At 36.5% G+C, this 22,507-nt stretch overlaps 1 long non-coding RNA gene across 3 annotated transcripts in view; it reads right to left on the bottom strand.

Annotated features, from left to right (window-relative positions):
* The window catches only part of LOC141414762 (uncharacterized), a 131,174-nt gene that overhangs the window by 85,623 nt on the left and 23,044 nt on the right, over positions 1 to 22,507 (bottom strand). For all 3 annotated transcript variants that reach the window (XR_012439603.1, XR_012439602.1, XR_012439604.1), the window contains exon 2: positions 13,311 to 13,403. This is a non-coding gene — a long non-coding RNA (uncharacterized lncRNA). The remainder of the gene's footprint in view (positions 1 to 13,310; positions 13,404 to 22,507) is intronic.

The following is a 22,507-nucleotide window of genomic DNA, read 5'->3' as shown; positions in this document are numbered from 1 at the left end:
AGGAAAGGGAATTAATTTCAGTCAGTATCAAGCCAATTTTTGCTGCTTTTTTGGAAATTTTAATAACTGAAATTTTTCTGATTTTAAGGGAGGAAAATAAGTGACATTTTATGCACACACTTTACATATATATCAGTTATCTATTGCTTTATAACTAATCACTTGAAAATTTAGTGATTTACAACAATAACCACTTGGCTATTTCTTATGATTTGGTGTGTTGGCTGGGCAGTTCTGGTCTTTCATGACTTGATAACATGCCTACAATGAGACATAAATTCAAATGGGGCAGAGGTATCCAAAGTAGCTTCATTTTCAGGGTTGGCAATTGGAATTGGGTATTGGCTGGGCCCAACTGGTTCTTTCCACGTGATCCTTCACACCCTAATAAACTAAACTGAGTTCACTCAAGTGACAGTAAAGGCATTTCATGGCTACAAGTGCAGAAGATACAAGGAATTTCCATAGGATCATGGCTACCTTGTTCTACTGCTACTGTGAGTCACAAGGAAGCCAAGTTTCAAGAGGTAAGGAAATCCATGTCATATCTTTATGGAAGGAGCTGCAAATATTGTGACTTTGGTTTTTTTCCATCCTATCACATTATTCAGGATTTTCAATAATTAAAGTTCATAAGCACTTTGTGAGATGTACATTATTAAATATAAGCTAACAAACCTAGAATAAAATAACATGTAGCAGTTAGTGACAATTCTGAAATCAACTGTGTCCATGGTGAGAATTCAGGCTCCATGCATTCTCACCTTGAAGTTAATTTTGGGATCTTGGGTGAGTCATCGATTTATGAGTTTCCTAGTGCTGTTCCAATGTGATAACAAAAACTTGGTAGGTCATAAAACAACTGACAATTTACTTTCTTACCACTGTAAACTCCTGTGGTCCAAAGTCAAAGTTAGTGAGATAAACTCAAGGTGTCCAAAGGGCCACATTCCTTCAGGAAGCTGTAGAGAACACCCCTTCTCCTGGCCTTTTCTAACCTCTGGAGGAGCCGCCTTCCTTGGCTCCTGGCCCTATATCATCCTGACCTCTACTTTCACCATTACATACTGTCTCTGACTCTCATTCTCCTGTCTTCCTCTTTTAAAGACCCTCGTGATATCCACCTAGATAACCTAAAATAATCTCTCCAACTCAAAATCCTTTATCTCATCACATCTGCAAAGGCTCTTTTGCCACGCAAGGTACATAGTCACAGACTTCAGGGATTAGAGCATGGATTTCTTTGGACAAAGGAAGCATCATTCAGCCTGCGACCCCTGAGCAAGTCACAGCCCAACCCTCAATTTTCTCATCTGGTGCCATAGGTAATAACAGCTACATTTCACCTTTTTAGTGAGGATTCTATAGGTTCATTGAAATTGATATGTACAACAGTAGCTGGTGGTGAGTAAGCATTCTGTGAGTAGTAGCTTCTTCCTCTCTCATTATAACCTCAGTTTCAAGAAGCTTGGTGAATGGCGAGAAAGCATTCAAACTCAGCTTCCTGACTGCACATGAATTCTGAATGAACTCTTTCATCCTTTAAATTGATATTTACACATAGTAAACACATAAACTATCCAGAAACAGTGTCGGCTAAAAAAAAATTTGGTTGAGATAGTTCAAATGTAGAGCAAGGGCTCAAAATGAGCTCTTTAAAAACATATGCTATGAAAAGAAAAAAATTTAAAGTTAAAACATGACCTCAGAGTCTAATAGCTGCAAGTGCTTTCCCATATGTGGAAGTCTTACTGATTACCCTAGTGAACTTCATTATGGTGACTTCCTCGTCAAGGCACACATCTTTAATTTCATCTTACAAATGAGAAAAACACAACTCAGAATGCCTAAGGATACTGAAGTGCTGAGAAGTTTAAGTCCATCCAACTCTGAAAATCCTGATCTTAACTACTTGGCTGCAACCAGTGGACTTTCATTGAATGACTTCCAATGCTTATCACAGTTTTCATTTTTACTTGTCTTATTTTTAGTGAAGAAAACTTGTTGAACTCTCTTCCCTTAACTCTTTCAAGTGAATAAAACACAGAAGGAGAAATCTAGTACAGTTAGGATGGCAATCTTACAAGCACAAACCCTTCACAGTCGAACCTGCAGGCAGCCAGAAAAGGCATCCCGTAAAAGTTCTGAAAATACTTCAGCAAGTTTTAAAGTTAAGCAAGGCACTTAGTCTAAGCCACTTAATTGCATCTCAGAAAAGTAACTATAAAGAAATAGTTTATTGGTGGAGGGAGTGGAAACAGATTTTTTTCCCCAAGTGGACAGCTTTCCAGCTGGGTGGTCCCCACAAAAATGTACATTGAATCCACTAGACCAGGGTTCAGGGACCATTGCTATTGCTTACAGGATCTTTTTGGAGTTTGAAGGTGAAATAAGTAACTCACAGAATAAGTCCAGGGGATGTTGAGAAACTGCCTGGGAAACCAAAGAGATTTTAATTTGGGAAAAAGCAGTAGATGGCTACATTAGATGGTATTTTTATGATTTAGTTCATACAATGAGGCTGAGAGTTAACTGTTGTCCCTCTGATGTTGATGAGGAAGTGGAGTCTTTGACAGAGTATTAATTATGCCAAGGTGACAAAGGTAGAACATAGCATAACAATATATTAAATCCAGCCTAATTCTGAAAACATCAAAAGTATTTGTTTCTAAAATGTTCACCTGTCCTTCTTACGATAGTGCGTACGTACAGGCACTGTTCAAAGGGTGAGTGAAGGGCATTTAATGAATGAATCAGATTTGAGGGAAGCAATAGGCATAACTACAGTCTCCATCCTTGCTCCAAACAGTAACAGCCTCTAGACCTGGTGATAAAAAAGGAGGAAGTGAAGCTGAAGACTGGAATGCTGGAATATTGGAAACGTAACTACTTTCAAAAGATTGACCAGAAGGGGGCAAGAGAGGTGTGGGTACAGCCTCAGACCTCTGTTCTCCAGCCTTCAACAGTCTTCTAGATTTCTAACTGAAGCCACCATGACAGAAGTCAGAGGAGTTGATGATGCAAAATATAAGTCAGCCTTCCGGAACATAGTAGAAAGAAGAGAATCTTAGCTGGAGAAGTCAAGAGAGAATTTTGAGCATGTAATTTTCAGTGACACAACCTAAGAAAAAGCATCAAGTTCCATTTTTTTTCCAGTTCTTGAAAGTCCATATTTGACCTGTGAGCTCACCACTGAATCTGCAACTGCTTCATCTCGCATCAATCGGCCCTTATCCAGGGAACATGAAGAACACTCTGATTTCTATTCCATTCGATGAAAATGAAAAACTTATGCTGAATCGAGGCAGACTAAGTATTCTGGAGAAAGTTTGAGAAATGCCTGAAAAGTGTGATGATAATTATTTTGAAGAATGGGGAATGTTTGTCACTGCTTTTGCTTTCTGTGAAAGGTAACAGAATTAAAAGAGAGAGCAAAACATGTCTCAAATATGACCAGAAGACTTTTCATGGGGATTTCACTGATAACGGACAAACTTCAGGTTGTTCTTCTAAACATTATTAGACAACATAGTCATGCATTAGGGCCTGTGCAGAAAAGGCTGGAAAGAAAATATCTTAGTGGTAGAAACGGGATCAAGAAAAAAGACAGGTTTAAAGAATAACATGAGTGAACTTAGTGCAGTGGGATGGTTCATATACTAGTTCTATGAATTCAGGGTACAATGAAGGTGTGTTGTTTTTATTGGATATTTCAGAAAAATAATTGATTCCCCAAGAATATCCTTCAGTGCTCAGATTGTGATTGGCTTCCCAAATGTGGCCTTCTTTGATTGGAGAAGCTGCTTGGGCCACCATAGAACATTGAATGTGTTTCATTCACAATTTATTTCATTCCCCAGATTGTCATCATACATCATCACTCACTTACTTGATTCTCTCCATTCCATCATGAGTACATTTTCTCTTTGTGCATGTGGTCATGTCCCAGAGCAGCCAGGAAGAGCAAAGTCATATCTAGAAATCAGGTATTTTGACTGTGAGTCCAGTGTTCTGGAGTCTCATTTCGATTTTAAATTTTGTAGTGTGTACTTTCAAGATTTATTTAAGAATTAACTTAGTGGTGCCCCTAAATCTAACTACTAAATCATAAAATCCTTTCCAGATGAAACACATAAGAGTTCCACTTCATTTTATGTTTCTTCGTATAAAGATGAAGAGCTGGAATTCTGGAGATGCTCAATGTTTTTTTTAATTCTCTCTTTTGTTTTAGTTATATTCAATTGTTTCTCAGCTATTGATAAATTTGGTTCCTTTCAACTTCAATTTCAAAGGAAACAGAAAAGGCTCTGAGAAGATGCATTTTGTAACGTGTTGTTTTCATACACACACACAAACACACACACACACACACAAAAGAGTAAGTGAAAATTTCATATTTGAATTATGTGTAAATTGATGCAATACTTTGATTTAGACAACACCTTTCAAAAATGTATTAAGAAAATTTAAAAACAGAATTGTTCATTGTTATAAGCATGGTCTTGATACTGGTTGTACAGCAATGCCAAGCTAGTTGTAAAATTCAGAAAAATACATTTGGCCAGATAGTTGCCTATTCTATAATGTAACCTGCCAAGTCAATGAGCAGCCACTTAACAGAAATATTTAACCAGATATTTGAATTGGTTTGGAATTCAAGCCAAATTGTTAATCAAGCAGTAAAACTAAATGTCTAAAGTGAAGCAACCTATACTCTATGGAATCTGCACATGAAGTAGAGCAGGCTATAGGACATAATTGTGTGAAAAGGGCTAGACATGTTTCATCTGATGCTCAAATTCAGGGCTAGGGACAAGAAGTAAAAGTGACAGGCCATTAGATTTTTAGGTCCCTGAAAGCAGGAGTGGCCTAAGGGGATTGTTAAAAGAATATCTAATTGCCTCTGGAGTTGGTGAGTTCCCTATAATAGGAGGAATTAATGTGAAATATATGTGTATCTTTTTCCATCATTTATAAAATTTTAGTTTTGTAGAGATGGATTGAGATGCTTGAAAAAATAACACATTAACACTGCTCATTTCCTTCCTCTCTGTATCCCAATTATGTGATTAAACTCTGTGTTTTAGCAAGCAAAAGACTTTTCAGAAAAAAGAAATCTCTGAACACAGAGGAAACCAATTCAACTGTTCACAGAGTGGGAAGGAAACAGACATGATGATCTCATTGTGTTTCTAGGAAAGATGAGTCATGCAGTCTGCTCAAATTCAGGGTAGCTGGAGGGAAGCTGGACATCAATGATGCTTTCTTTCTCTTTAATAGGGACCAGAGTCTCAAGTTTCTTTTAAAATAAAAGGGAAAAAAGCACTTAGAAACTGGCCCAAATCAAGACAACTTCACTAGAATGTTCTGAGAAATATAAATAAATCTGTTTCAACTTGAAATTAATTAAATTCAATAGGGGGTGGGATGGAAAAGAAGGGTCAGATAAACCATCCAAATTCTCAGACTCTCCCATTTTTAACTCCAGCCAGCCATCATCCCTGAGTTCAATTTCAAGTTTGCTTTGATTTACTTGCAAGGACAAAGAAACAGTTCAGAAAATGGAAGGTTAGGAGGGACAGAGAACAGGCAGAGGTATCTGCATCTGCATCAGCCACACAAGGACACTGGGGCAGAAGTATGTGCTTCCCTCAAGGAGAAGCTATTTTTGTCTGTTGGATAGAGAACGGCACCCATGGATCTGGAAGGTTTTTTCAGCCCTAAACTAAATTGCCCTAAACTATATGCCATGGTTTTACAATCCTATGAGACTGCATTTGCTCAAAGTCTACCACGGACCAGGTACTGTGAAACAGATTACAGATGTGACATTGCTGGACTTCCTGAGTAGCATCTACTTTCCAAGTACTGAGAGTGTTTTTGTGCTGATAACCTTGGCCTCAACTTTTCTAGAATTGAGGTCACTTTATCTATCACTAAGAGGAAAAGGAGAAGTTTACTTTGTGAATTGTTGAAAGATATAGAAGTTACGTTGTTCTCCATACCTCATTTCACCAAATTTATTAAAACAATAAAGTAATTCAGGAATTTATTTTAGATTTTGTTTACTTTAATATGCTTATGATAAAGGGTTAAAAGTTAGGGTGAAGTTTGAACACTATTCAAAGACAGCATCCATCAATATTAAGTGGATTAATACCTTAGGGGTTTTAAAAGGGTTTCCAATCTGCGTCAGTTCCTCCCACATCTTTGTTTTTTTCTATTGTGGTGCTGGGGAGCAAACTCAGGGCCTTGCAAATCCAGTTCCTTGAGCATGTTAAACAAGTACTTTACCACTGAGCTTCTTCTCTAACCCAATTTTTTCCCTTTGTTCAGTTAGCACTCAAGCCCAGAAAGGAATGACTTTTTCAAGGTTGCAGAGCTAGAGTGGAAGTACTGACAGAGAACTGTGTGCCAGGTACCTTAATTGCATTATCCCGTTTAATGTGATTAAATTAATTTTATTTTTAGGGAAATTATACTTGGTGTGTTAGAAAAATATTCCTTTTTAGTTCCCAGGGATGCATACCAGCATTAACCTTCTTAATTGAATAATTTGGCTTTTCATTTTGTTTCACCAAAATAATGTTAATCTTTCTACTTTTTAATTTCAGTTCTGATACATTGGTTTACAGCTATGCTAGACTAGCCCCTTAAAACATGACAAGTATCATTGTTGTAAAATTAGATTTGTGGAAGTGACTTTACTCTTTTCTCACGCTTCATTGATCATTTTCTTAAATTTCAGGTTCTAGGGTGAAAATCAGCTGTTAAAGATGTCAGATACATTCTTCTCCTCATTTAAACTTCCAATATTACCAGTAAAAAAAGATGGAATTCTCATTCATGTGCCAATATTTGAATCCCATTTTTTTTCCAGAATGGAAACTTATATTTTTTTGCTATCAATTTGGAAAGTTCAGAGGATACATACAGAAAAAGGAAGACTTTGAGTTTCACCTGTTTCTCTGGGCGCATGGCAGGCCTTGTCAACATGAAAATTCTTACCTTTTGTTTCTGAGACTATTTCTTGATTGTTCTGTGAACAACTTCCCTACCTGTTTTTCTACTTTCTCTTTATTCACATGCTGACATTTTTTGTGCTTGTCCCATACTTTTTTAATCTTTATCTATTGTATACTATGACTTTTTGTTCTTATGATTGAATCCATCTTTTGAGTTTTCCATTTCTGCTCTTTAACTTCCAAAGTTTTATAGAGCTCTCTAAGAGTTACTTTCTGGAGCAACCTGTCCGTGTTTCTCTTCTTTCTCTGATGATCGTTTGTTTCGTGATTTCTCATGCTATAAGAAGTTGCAAATTTTTCTGGGAGGTTTTTGATTCTTACCAGTTTGTTTCCTCTCCACTTCTCATTATGAAAAAAGCATTATGTGCTTTTTTCAGTCTGATAACCTGTGGTTGTCTATTGCTGTTTAAAAATGACAGCTCTGCCTTTCTCAAGTGAATTCTGTACATCAGATATCTATTTATATAATGAAATAACTTTGCTTCCATAAACCTAGACTACACTAGACTGGTAACAGACTAAGAATATTATTAATAGTATACTAATGTGCCACTGGGGAATTAGAAAGTGTCAGTAAACTCTTTTTCTGAGGCCTGTGGGTTAAATGAGGCAATGACTAAAACAATAATCTGACTACATCCTTTTTGGGGATCCCTATAGTTGGCATCCTTAGTTCTTTTCTCTTGATGCCTGAGAAGAGCCTCTGGAAATCACTCTGACATTCTGGAGCCAAGAGAAGAAAAGCTGAAGGCCAAATATTGTAAATCCTCACTTATCTCTGAATATTTTTATATTATTCTAATCCATCCAACTTTAGTTGGGCTCAAAATGCTCTGCTACACTTCTATAGAGAATAAACCTCCATATTTTTAGTGTGGGAGAACAGGGGAAATCACTGGGATCCAGGAAATGTGGAAAAGTATTGTATATCAAAATGTTTTTTAAACATAAGAATTCTGACTCTTATCTTTTAGCCTGGTCATCCCTCCTTTTCACTAAACATAGAGCCACTAGTGCCTGGATCTCTTGGAATTAGGCAATGGAGATTTTGTTGCCTTGAGCTGTCTTAATTGCTAGCATGATATTTGACTTTGTTTCATCTACTTTAAACTTCCCAAATTTCTTTGCTACTTCTTGATCTCTTTGCTTTAGTGATCTTTTTTGTTTGTTGCTTGGTTTGGTTTTTCGTTTTTTGTTTTGTTGAGACAGTGTCTCCCTATGTCATTTAGACTAGCCTGGAACTTGAATCCTTCTGCCTCAGCCTTCCAAGTGCTTTTATGGTCCTTTTAACACACTGTTCCTGGAAGATTAACACTGTTCCTAGCACTAAATGTGTGCTCAGTTCATGTCTTTGGAACAACTCTGCTGAATGGATGTTTAAGTCTCCTAAATCCTCCATAGCAAACAACCACAGGCTGAGTGGTATAAATAAAAAGGATTTTCTCACTTTATGGAGACCCAGCTCAAAAATTCTAAGTGTCAGAATTTTTTGTTGTTGCTACGTTTTGTTTTGTTTTGTTTTGCTGAGGGCCTCTCTCTTTTGCTTGCAAATGGCCATCTTCTCCCTGTGTTCCCCATGGTGTTTCCTCTCTGTCTGTGTACTAATCCACTTTTCACATCAAGATAGTCAGTTTGGTGCATCCTCACCCATCTGACCTCATTTTACTTTAAGTACTGCTTTAAAGTACCTATCTGCAAGTACACTCACATTCTGAGGTAATGGGGGTTACTATTTCAACTTTACTGAATGAAATTTTTGAGGAAGGAGTACAGCTATCCAATCCACAATTACAGGTATTCCACCACTGGACAATTTGTTTCCCCTCTATACAGAGTTGACTTAACAGGTTCTTGACTGCAAACTTCCTTCCCATTTTGTTTTTTTCCATCCTAGGTTGCTGCCAGTTGGAAATCTGTCATGTTTTGCTTCACTGACTTTAATGGAAATCCCTGAAATATCTCTATAAAAGATCATTCTGACTGACATCTCTGAAAATGGCAGCACAGGGAACTCAACTGAAGAAATATTTAAGAGAGATAAATAGTCAAAATGAATGTTTTTCAAACTATACGATCTAATAAAAATATATAACAATCTGGAAAGTACATAATGAAGAAAGAAGTTGTTGTATTTCAGAGGCTGATCTAAGAATTGTGGCCCACATTCCTGGTGTATCTTCCTGATTCTGAAAAGGGCAATATGCATGTTGATCTCAATTAAAGAACTGTGATTTTATGTTTTTATGCTCCGGGAATCTGTTGGGAGAATGCTTCAGAGGCTTAGCTTTGTTTCATCCCCCTCAGAATTTTCTCAGGGTCAGAGAGGTCTCCTGAGACACGTCTGTCAAAAGTACTTAAAGATGTATACTAGCTACAGTTATAAGGGAAAGAGACAACTGTTGGAACAAACAGAGGAAAGACCAAAGTCCTTTAAAAAGAGGCTAAGGAAGGAAATACATGAGTATAAAAGCCTTGAAATGTTCCCACATATACTGATATACTGAGGATTTGTCTTAGTCAGTTCAGGCTGCTAGAACAATATACCAATAATGGTGTGAACTAAACAGTAGAATGTATTTCTTACAATAATGAGGGTTGGGAAGTCCAAGATCAAGGTACAACCAGTGTCTGATGAGAGTCCATTTCTTAGTTTTCAGATGGTCATCTTCTCCTTGCATGGAGAAGAGAAATCTCTTGTGTCTTTTCTATAAAGACACTAATCACTTTCCTAAAGGCTCCACTCTCATTACCTAATTGCCTCCTGAAGACTTTCCTGAGATCATCACAGTGGAGGTTAGGATTTCAATATGTGAAACTGGAGGGGAGGGGCACAGATATTCAGCCCATAACAGGAACATGGAAGACCAGGTACATGCTTAAGACTAGATGCACACTAAGAGAAGACCTGAGAAAATGCTAGATTTCATCTCTAACTGGCTTTTGGACTCTGTCTAAGTAGGAAAATAGGCTAAGACAGAATTGTAAACAGACTGGATAAGAATAGAAAGAGCGCCCTAACAAAGTCATTCTACAATAACCAGAATTCCCTTCCCTTCCCTTCCCTTCCCTTCATTCCCTTCTCTCCTCTCCTCTTCTCTCCTCTCCTCTCCCTTGCTCTCTTCTCCTTCCCTCACTTGCCTTCCTATTCTCTCCTTCTCCTTTCTTTTCTTTTCTTTCTTTCTTTTTTTCTTCTTTTCTTTCTTCCTTCCTTGTTTTGAGTACATACATCCAAGAAAGTCTCTGTCAAGTTACTTTTTGACCCACTAAGCTAACAGAGCAAAGACTTCAGTTACTATACACAGCAAAGAGTAGTATTTACATGACAATACCTTAGAAAAAATGCACTAGGCAAACAATTACAACCTGTGATGGAACAAAAACAAGACTTGGAGAGGATGAAGAGAATTGGATTGTCATAGTTACTACATTATAATATTCAACATACTCGGTTTTCAATAACAATAGCGATAATAACAGCAAAAGAACACTCCAAGAAAGAGAACTATAAGGCCCACTCAGAGTGAAAATACCAAAACTGTTGTTGAGGAAGTCCAGTTGTTAATATACTATACAAATATTCTATGTTAGCATAAGCTTTCTTAAAAATGTCCAAAGAACTAAAGGAAACAATGAACAAAGACCTAGACAAAGTCAGAAATGATATCTCACCAAGCAAAGAATATTAATAAGGATGAAGAAATTGTTTACAAAGGAACCAAACAGAAACTCTAGGGCAGAAAACTATAGCCAGTGAAATTATATCTATAGAGAGCTTTAACACAAGATATGAGCAAGAATAAGGAAAAGTCATTGAACTTGAACATAGTTTAATTGAAATATCTGTTAGAAGTCTAGAAAGAAAACACTGAAGAAAAATAAATAGAAAATAATTGATCTCTGGAACATTATCCAGTACAGCAATATATTGCATAACAGAGACTCAGAAAAAGAGGATGGAAAGAAAAAGGGGATAGAAATAATATTTGATGAATAAAAGGCCAACGTCTTCAGAAATTTGCTAGAAAACATAAATCTTCATATTCAAAATACTTAATTGAACCTCTAAAGAGGGTAAACTGAAGCAATCCAAACCAACACATATTATGTTAAAAAGCAAAGACAAAAAAAGAGTTTTGAAAGCAGCAGGAGAGAAGTTACTCACCATATATAAAGGTTCCCCAGAAAGATCAGTCGCTAATTTATTATTAAAAACTCATGGAAGCCAGACAGCAGTAGGATGACGGTGAAAGTAAAACATGTGAATTATGTATTTGGCAACAATATTGTTCAAAAATTAATAAAAAATTACAACATTCTCAGGAAATAGGTCATTACTAGTAGAACTGCCCTACAAGAAATATAAAGGAGAGTCCTTCAGATTGAAAGGAAAAGACAAGAAAGTGGACTAGAAAGTAACTCAAAGCCATCTAAGGAAATAATGAGCAATGGTAAAGGTAGAGGAAGAGTAAATACAAAAGCCGGTGTCATTGAGCTTTTGGTTTTAAAATCACTTCTATTCTTACATGATTTAAACTACAAATACATAAACAATACTTACACATCTATATTAGTGGGTTTTATTCGTATATGGTTTGGCCATTATTTACAAACTGCCCTGACTGTTGGATGTGGCAATACTTCACAGGAGGATGTATCATTTAGCCTCTGTTAACAAGTGATGAATGTCTTCAGTGCCAATCACTCCCATCTGAGGATCACTTCCAAAAATATTTTATTATGAGAAAAAAACAGAAAATTATTGAAATTTCTTTTTAGATAATGTTATACCTGGTAACAATACTTCTTCCCTGACATTCATTCTTAACCAGTAGTTATTCAGATAGCTAACTCAAGAAGTTCTGGGGATAGGAGTCCATCCTAAATTTATACTATATTTGTGAATGCACAAACCATAAGAAGAAAATTCTTGAGGTGACATCTTTTATTCCTGGGAAATTGGAAGTTCTTGAAGAAGTAACAATTACCTCTTGGCTAAATTTAAAAGTCAAAGATTTCATGAAAATAAAAGGTTGCTGATTGGGTCAGGATGACATTTAATCTTCCCATTTGAATACCTGCTTTAAAAAGTAATTAGCAGATCAAGTATCCTACTTTTGAAATGAGGCAGACCTGATTTTAGAGGCCAGCTCACTATTTCCTAGCTGGATGACCTTGGAAATGCATCTAATCATTGAGCTTCAGCTTCTAAATTATAAAATAAGAATAGCAACTAGTTCGTAGCTTTATTATGAAGGCTACAGAGTGTTAGAAATTATTCTAAAGGCATATGAGAAACTAAGGAAACAATACCAGGTGAGTTAGAAGCCAAAATTACAGTTCATTAACATATTCATTTTCTGAACTCAATTGTTCATCAACCAGTAACAGTGCAAGGTACTAGTAATTCAATAATGAGTAAATATCCACAGAATTCACCATCTACTGGGGAAGATAAATATGTAAATATTAATGTCATTGGGCATCTCATATCTCATGATAAAAATCAGAATAATGTGAATATAAAGGAAAATTATTTGATTATACCAATCAGAGAGTACTTCACAAATGAATGGACATTTGCCTTAGTCATAAAGAATACAAGGTACAATCAAAGTCAGGAGAGACCATTTCATAAATAAAAATGGTGAGTATGAATTTAGAAAAGCTAGAAATATGCAATGTCTACAGAAAACTTGATGTGGAGAGAGGTTAATGCACTGTGGTTTACAGATAATGTGGGAGATGAGTTGTTGCTATGCTTTTTTATTGTTTTGTTTCATTTTTGGCAGTAGTGGTTATTTAATTCAGGGCCTTAAGTTTGTTGGGCCAGTTAAGTCATAATCCCCAGTCCTTTGCTTTTAGTTTGTTGCCTCAGATTATTGTATCAGATAGGATCTCAGTGGTTTTTTTAACCTGGGCCAGCCTTAGATGATGATCCTCCTACCTCTCCCTTCCAAGTAGATGGGATTACAAGCTTGTTCCACCATACCTGACTTGTTTTTGAAAAAGCATCCTGTTAACTTTTGCCTCGGCCAAACTTGAACCTGATCCTCTTACCTCTGTCCCTCAAATAGCTGGGATTATAAGCATGGACTACTATATCTGGTCCAAGAGATGAGTTTTGAAAAGAGAAGCAACAGTCAGATCACAGTGGGTATAATGAGCCTAGAAAAGTCTATGACATAATTTATTTTCACAAAAATGTAGAGGGTTTCGATTAAATATTTATATTCTTTTAAGGTATCATTGAGACTTCTGGTTTACTTTTAGGATATAAAGACTCACCCAGCTTAATGTAGAAAATAACCTTGACAAACATCAAGTTTAAGACTTTTCTTGAAACCACCTGACGTCCAAATCTCAAGGCAGAAAAGCACCCTGCAAGGAAAGGCAAAACATAAACACTTCTTTAGTTGAGGAAGATGAAACAGACCACCAGTAAGAGCTACTCACAAATTATTGGAGGTCATTCATAGGCCGGTGACAGAGTGTAGAGTCCCTGGAGTCTACAGACAAAGGAGGAGTTTTCACCTTCTCATGAGCTGTTCTCCAGCTCCTTTATCAGGCACTCACTGAAGAAATTGGAAAGAATCCTTAAACACATCTTTCCCATGGTGTGGACATTGGGATGAAATTGCAGACACTGTAAGAAAGGTGTGAGAGCTCACCTGGATTCTTCATTCTCATTTTCCCTACAGCACTTAAGTCTAACCTTGGGAAGAGAGGCAATGAGTGTGCCATCCTGAAGCACAGGTGACAATCTGTTATACTCGGACGAGAACAGATGAAACAATCCTACCCTGGGAAAGGGCAGAAATACACACTGGCACCAGGGTTATTAATGGGGTCTCATATGGATTTTATGCTGTGGCATTAGGAAATAACATTCCTGAGACAAAGAATACCATTCCTGCCTAAGATCAATCGGAGAAAAGGAGACCACTACTCCTACAAGTAATAGTGAACTAGGGTTAGAAGGACAGGAGAGGCACACCAGCTTGAAAGGAAGCATGGTGTTAGAAGAATATCCAAAGCTAAGGGTGAGGCAGAGGTTCAGAATAAACACCCAGACATCTAGCCCCCGTGCTAAACACAAGGTATTCTGACAAATTTGAAACCTACTATGCACTGAGGATTAACACAGAAACAATAAAATTAAGCTCAAGTTTTACTCCTTTCTAGATTTATTTATGCTGTTTCAGTGGAGGCATGGCAGAAAGAAAATAATGTCATTTCTAGACAAAATATTATTTACTTCATTCTTTACAGTTCAATATTTCTGGCTGCCAACAACAAATTGCAAGGCATATGACACTAGACAAGGGAAAACACACTGGTAAGGTCCAAAGTATTTAACAGAAACAGACTTAGATATGACACTGGATTTTATAACTTGCAGACAGGAAATTAAATAGAAAATTGTAATTATGTTTCATGCTGCAGTAGAAAAGGTAGATACTGTGTAAAATTAGATGGGTAATTTCAGCAGAAAGAGGGAAAGTCTCAGAAAATAATAATATCAAAATACTAGAAATAAAAAGCACAGTAATAGAGACAAAAATTTTGATTATATTTCCAGTAAACTTAATTTGACTGAGGAATTAATGTACTTGATAGGACAATAAAAATTACCCAAACAAAAGCCCAAAAGAAACTGTTTTTAAAGAAAGAAGAAAGGAAAGGAGGGAGGGGAAAGAAGAAAGAGAAGAAGGAGGAAGACAGGGAGAAGGAGACAGCAAAAGAGTATCCAAAACCTAAGGGACTATTTCAGTTTTCTAACATACATGTAATTGCAAATCCAAAAGGAGACAAACGAGATGTGTCAGGAAAAATGTCCAAAGAAATACCAGAAATACCAGTAGGAATTTTCAAAACTTAATGACAGGTATCAAACCACATGTCCAAGAAGATCAGAGAACAGCAAGCAAATTTAAATGCAAGCTCTAGAAAGTCAGCCTGGAGGGTAATCACTTCCTAAGAGTGGAGAGCCTATCAGAGATTTTGAGCATGTCTCGTTTTCTCTCTCCCTCTCTCCCTCTCTCTCTCTCTTTCTCTCTCTCCCTCTCTCCCTCCTCTCACCCTGTCTTTTCACTGTCATGACAGGATAGTACAAGGAGATACTCATCTGCAAAGCGGAAGAAGTCCCTCACTAGATACTACATTTGCTGGCACCTTGATTTTAGACTTCCAACCTCCAGAACTGAGAGAAATAAATGTGTGTTGTTGAAGCCACCCTATAGTGATATGGGTTTTTTAAAATTGTATTTTTGTGCTGGATAGAGGTACATTGTGACATTTATACAGGTTCTTACAATATATCATACTTGAATTCACCCCCTGCACCATTGTCCTTTATCTCCCCTCCCCCAAATCGAGAAATGGTTTCAACAGGTAACTTTTTTCCATTTACATTCATGTGTACGTGGTTTTGCACCATATTCACCCTCTTACACCTTTTCCCCACCTCCTTCCTACTCCCACTGGTGTCCACACCCCCAGGCAGGGCCTGTTCTGCCCTCCCATTCTCCGATTTTGCAAAAGAAAGGAAAAAGAAATGGCATTTTTGCTTGTTTAGGATAGCTACACAGGGAGTTTCCTTGTGGCACTTCCATGTATATATGTATAGTAATTTGTTATATCAGCCCAAATTCAGGGAGGCCTATACTACAAGAAATGTTAAAGAAATGCTTCAGGCAGAAGGGATGTGATACAACACAGAAAATTGGATCTACATAAAAAAATGAAGAAAGGGCAAATTTAAATCATACCATCCACAAAACTTTACTCAAACTGTGGCAAAGAAAGACCTTGATAGAAAACAATACTATTAAACTTCTAAAGTAATACATAGTAGTAATATTATTGGTAGAAATTCAAAATTGAACTACCACTTTGGAAAATAATTTGCAAGTTTCTTAAAATTTAAGTATATGTTTACCTTATGACCTAGTCATGCATTGCTAGGAATTTCTCTAAGAGAAAGGAAAGCATGTGTTCATAAAAAGATTTATATGAGAAATGTTTAGTGGAGTTTCATTTTTAATAATTCAAAAGTGGAATCAATCAACATTTCAACTTACAGGTGAATGGATGATCATACAATAATAGAATGAATAAACTATGCGCATCATGTCTGAATATCAAAATAATTATGCTGTGTAAAAGAAGATGTACAAAAATAAAAGAGATCAGAGAAGAGTGGCACATAGATCACTGGAACAGAATGGTAAATCCAACACAGGACTATATAAATATAAGCCATTAGCATTTGATGAAGATGCAAAAACTATCCCATATACAAAGGGCACTTTTTTAACAACTGCTGATGGAAACGTTAAATAACCATATGCAAAAGAATGAATCTCAGCTGATAATCAGCACTGAGAACATAAATGGGTAATGCATCGTAAATGTTTACAGCAACTTTATTCACACAAAATGAAATATTACAGGGCAACAAAATTAATTCACTGTTGACACCCACATCAGCACAGATGATGCTCAAGTGAATTTACTAAGAGAAGGAAGCCAGGTCTAAAATGGTACATATTGCATGATTCACTTATATGATCTCCAACAAAAGCAAAACCATAGGAAGAGAGGTCAGTGGTTTTCAAGGTTTGGGTGCTTAGGGACGGGGGACAGTGGTCAACTACAAAGGTCAACATGAGGAAACGTATTTTGGCTATGACAGTGTTTTTTAATATGATTTTGTGGTAGGCACGTGCGTCTGCATATTTGTTCAAACTTACTGAACTAACCAACAAAGTTTTATGCTTTTAAATATATGTTTCCTTATAGAAATAGGGTCTCATAATAAAACCCATGGAACACTGTTTGGAAAAAAGCAGGGAGAGGAAGAATGGAGCCATTATAGAGGTAATGGACTTATTCAACATATCCCAAATGCACGTGTGGGATTATCACAGTCCCCTTGAATTATTAATGCATAATAATTCAAAAATAAGTTAAAAATAAATAAGAAAATAGGGTCTCTCACTAACTTTGCTCAGACTGGCTTAAAACTCATCATCTTCCTTTTCTACCTCACAGGTAGCTGGGATTAGAGGCATGAGCTATGTGGCCAGGCTAGAAAGTGTTTTATAATATAATCTTCCAATATTGTTAAGAGTGTGATCACATTTATTTTTTAGGTGGGAAATTTAAAATTTACCTAAGTCTCACTAGGCAGGAAGAACAAACGCTACAATTGTTCTGTTGACTAATCTCTCTCTTTCTCTCCAGTTTATTCTTTTTGTTCCTCATAGACGTGGGTTTTGAACTCAGGACTTGCCCTTGCTCCATGCCCCTGGCAGCCTAGATCATGATTGTCCTACTTATACCTCCCCTGTGTCTGGGATGACAGACACACACCACTATGCCCAGCTTTTCTTGGTTGAGATGGGGTCTCGTGACATTTTGCTGGGGCTGATGATCATAATCTCCCTTTCAAGCAGATAGCATTACAGCTGTCAGCCACAGTGCCAAGCAGAGGGCACTTGGATTTTTTTTTTTTTTTTGGTAGTCCTGGATTTTAAACTCAGACCTAGTACCTCCCAAGCAGGTGCTCTGCCACTTGAGCCATGCCGTCAGCACTTCTGCTTCTTCTATTCTTCAACTCTATATTGTCATGTAGAAATAAGGAAGATGCCTTCACTGTGATGTCTTATTGTTCTTTCTTTTCTCCCTAAGTCATACATTCAAGGCTTGAGTGCGCTGAATGAACAGAACAAGAGCAAGGCTCTATACTAAGTGTCTGAACTAATGTTCAGACATAGAGAGTAAAAACCAACGAGGGTAATAAACGGCCTCAAAAATGTAGTGTCCCTAGACTAAACTGACAAGTTTTGAGTTTTTGAAAATTTAATGGGTAAAAGCTAAGTAGTAAAAAAAAAAAATCAATGAAATTTAATTACTGGAAGAATTTCTACCCTGAAAGTTGGAAAGGGTCTAAAATTATTTTGGGAAGCTCATTCTTTTGTCAGAAGAAACAAAGGAAAAGCAACCACCACCACCACCAATTGGTATCTTACAACGTTTTAAGATTCTCCTCAGAATTATGAATGCTTGAGGTTCCAAGGAGCCAAAGTTCTCTGGAGACAAAAACCTAAAACATTTTCTATGTTGGAGGCTGAGTTAGTTGTCCTCAAAAGAAATTTGGGGTAATACATTTTGGAAAAAAATAGTGTTTCTTATCTTAGGAGGAAATGAAGGAGAGTACAGTCATCAAATTACCTATTTCTACCTGGCCCCTGAGAATAGACAAGTACTCTTACATCTTCGGGGTGAACCAGAACCTGACAGATTTCATGAAGCATAACACGGAAAAAGCTGCTGCAAGGACTCGGGAGACTATGACAAAATGTTGGATAGGTTCACCCTTTTGCTTTTATAGAGAAGCCAATGCAAACTGTCTTAGATTAGTACAAATAGGGACTGCTGTCTCTTTCCACTATTACTTTTTAAACTGTTGTTTACCAAAAGCAAATTCATGATTTTAACATGTTAAATTTTTTATATGTAGACATTTTATTAAATTATTCTTTATGTTCTTATATCACCATTTAATTGTTGTTTCCCTGTTATACAACCTTATCATCTGAAAATAATGATCATTTTATCAAACACTCTCTAACATTCTTTTATTTCTACATCTTCACTAGCCATAATATAGGTTGGAAATAACAATGAGTTTTTGAGTAGTTTTGTGAAGGATGGATTTGTCAACAGAGTGAAACAAAAGTAGCAAAAATCTGTTTCAATTCTTCTTGGTGTGCAATAAAAATTTTCAGAAACAGAAAGATGGCTAAGTGTTTATAAAGGAAAATATACATGAGTGAAATATCCTTGTTGCAGTCAATACTCTTAAATAACTAAAAGGATCTGAAATACAGTGTAGTCAGAAATGATCAAACTATTTTCTGTTTTTCAAATAATATAGAAAATATTTCTATGGATGAGAGTAAGAAAGGCTTTCATAAACAAGAATGAGAAAAAACTGTAGAGAAAGTGAGATAGGATAAATGGTTTTAGATAAAGAATTCTGATACCTAGAGCTTATATTAAGAAAGTGAGAAGTCAAGCTACCAATTAGAAGTAGTTCTTGAACAATTTTTCTAACTTCTAGATGCATTGTGTACTTTCATAGTGCTAATAGTAATGTTTGAAAGTTTGTTTTCTGAACTCTGTTGATTTTGATATTAATTGCCTTTAGATATTAATTTTTATATCTAGCAACCTTACTAAACTCTTATTAATTCTACAGTTTACCTCTAGAATCCTTTTTTGAATTTTTTCTGTATGTAATTATAATCATCTGAGGTTGAAGACAGATTTGTCTAATCCTTTATAATCCTTACACATTTGTTGTTGGTGTTTCATTTTCTTTGTCTTGTTTTACTGTAAGGACTATTGATTGATCTAGCCTACAAAATAGAACAGAAAGCAAAAGTTCTCTAGTTCCTGAGCTGAAATCACAAGCTTTCAATTACTTAGGATTAATTATATTAATACAATGAGTTTTATTGCTAAATTTTTTCAAGTTAAGGTTATTGTCTCTTATCCCTAGATTTGCTAGTTTATTTTTCAAAAAATAATTACTGAACTTTATCAAATTACTTTTTTAACCTCCATTGAAATTATCATAATATTTTTCTTTGAGTATGAAATCCTGCTGACTTAATTGATATTTGAATGTTCTATGAAACTTGCATTTCTAAGATAACTCCAACATGAGCCTGATGCAGAATTCTTTGCTTTTTCATCTATAGCAAATTATTTACTCATTCCTTAATGTTTCTACAAAGTTTTACAGTTTTTAGTAGTTTTTGAGGAGAAATAAAATGAAGCTTACTGCTCCATCTTTGAGTGTTTAGAAAACCTCTAGTTACCCACTTCAATAGATTCCACTTTTATTTTCAATTAAGAGCCCCAGTGTTTAGTTGAATGCAGAGGAAAGTCTGTTTCCCAGGCTCTTTGCAGTCAGATTTGGTCATGTGGTTTTTTTCTAGCCAATGAGGCATAAATAGATGAATGTTGTGAAAACAAGCAATACTCACAATAAGCTGTTAGTAGTGCTGTCTATCCAACATCTGTCAACAATGAGGATTCAACATTGTGCATATTTGGGGGACAAAGTTCATCTCTACAGTAGTCAGAGACGTTTCAGACTTAAATCAGCTCAAATCACCATAGGTAGTAAGTACAAAATGAGGCTTAAAGGAGAAAAATTAACCACTCAAGGTTTGGTGCCAATCTTGGATATTATGGGACTAATCTGAGCTCTCTGTATTTCTCTTTTATTTGTGTTTCTTTGTACTCTCTTCCACTGCATTACATGTGCCAGGAAATATGTCTGCAAACATTTTCTGATTAGTCTGTGAATCTTGGGTCAACACCATTTCAACACCATTTCACCTCTACTAGCAAGTTGAACAATATTAAATATAAAGTCCATTTGGCCTAACTTAGTGATAAGTCCAATTCTGGTTCAGTGTCTTTGTCGTAGAAAAATATGGTTAATTACTCAAAATCACATGACTTTGTAAGAGAAGAGCAGTTCCCCCAGAAAAATGAGGGTTGTGAGTTCTGAACAAATAAAAACAAACAATGTCGAATGCAGATGTTCTGGGAGTAAGTAACGGTGTGAATTGATCAAAGGTTTTTGTTTCTTTTGTTTTGGCTCCAGTCAAGAGAACTGGGATTTAGGGCCAGACTCTCATCCTAGTGTGAATTGGTTCCAAACAGACCTCCAATAAGTTAGACTTGGGAAAAAATTCTGTCTCAGGGTATCTGGTGCTTATCATGCTAGTAAGACACAGACCAGTACAGATGCTGTCCCAGACTCCATTAGATGAAGGCATGGGGCTCAGCAGTGAGTAGAGGGAAGGCAGTGGGTGACAAGTTTCCAGATAGAAGTGGGGGAATGACTTCTTTTTCTTTCATATTCATAGGCTTGCTCACAGGAAAGTCTCTAAGAGCCTGTATTTCTTTCCACATTGAATTAACCACTATTTTCTCACCTAAACTTTCTTAGATAGCTGCGCTTTTGGAGGAGGCCCCTTTTTTTTATCATCTTCTAGCTTCCAATTCAGCTTTAGTTTTAAACACAGACCTGTGGTGACTGTAGATAGAATGGGGCAATAGCTTTATCTCTCTTCAGGTACTTCAGGAGAAGGATTTTTTTTTTCATTACATCATTATTACAGCTCCTTCTGCTCAGAAGTACTGCCACAGTAATAACTCAGTACTTGTGACCTGAGTGAACACATTTAGTGAAAAACAATGTGGACTAGGGATATAGCTCAGTGGTAGGGTACTTACTTAGCATAAGTAAGGCCTTGGGTATCAACTTCAATGCCAAAAAAAGACAACAAAAAAATATGTTCTATAAGCCACCCATAATGGACACCATAGATAGAGTTCCCAAATGCCATTCCATAGCTCTTGCCTTTGCCTAGTTTCTCTTTCAACCACACATCAAACTCACCAGGCTGAGCAATGTGATGGGCCAGGCATCAGAGAAGCCCAGGTTCTACCCATGTGGCCATCCGTTTGCTTCTAGCCACTATGCTTCTGTCTCATCTGAAAATTTATGGCTTTAATATTTGAATCTCTAGAGAAGAAACTATATATATATATAACTATAAGGTATAAAATATATATTTCCTTATACTATAGTTTGGACATATGCTTTTAATTGCAAAAAAGTTGTTTAGTGAAGAGTTTCCAAGTGCCTTGCTACCATTGCAGATGGTGTGGGAAGGCAAATTTACTTCCCCAGCAAGGAGTATGACCAATGGCCTAAGCATCCAGTCCCTCAGTCTCTCAGGTACCTCTCATATGTTAATAGAATGCTCAATGACTTGAAAATGCATCTTAAAAATCCATAAATATACAACAGTTTCATAATGGTGAAGCAAGTCACTTTCTTTTGTCTATACAGAAAGGAATTTAAAGTTCTTGAAGATTCCAATCTTTCAGAGAGCCTGAGGCAAAGTTAACATTGCAGTAAAATGAGAAGAAATATGCAAAGAGATCTATGTATCTGGACTGAAAAATGCTCTTGTTCAATACTTTAAAGGAAAGCATAAAAACAAAATGCAAAAAAAGCATCCAGAATGCAGGTTCAGCACTTGTTGTTATGGAACCAAGCAGAGTTTTATGTAACTAGATCAAAAGCCTATATGTCATTGAAGTGACAGATTACACTTATATGCCTGTGAATTTTGAGTTCCTAAGCAGTTAAGTCCTTGGTATTCAGGGATCTCAGAGAAATGAGTATGAATGCAGCCTCCACTAGGGGATAACTGACATGCCTTGATTTCCTCTTTACTCTGCTGTAGAGAAGCCAAGCTCTACACCAGCATTTTACTCACGCACAGTGAAAGGGGGAAAAGAGTCAATATATTGTACTACTGAGGTCCTCAGCATTGTGAGAGCTGCCTTACCTGTGTTACTTCAGTGGGTTCTTATAAAGGAAG

Source organism: Castor canadensis, chromosome 12 (assembly GCF_047511655.1).
Source record: "Castor canadensis chromosome 12, mCasCan1.hap1v2, whole genome shotgun sequence".
NCBI lineage: Eukaryota > Metazoa > Chordata > Mammalia > Rodentia > Castoridae > Castor > Castor canadensis.
Note: the sequence above shows the minus strand (reverse complement) of the source record. Positions and strands in the feature narration are given on the sequence as shown.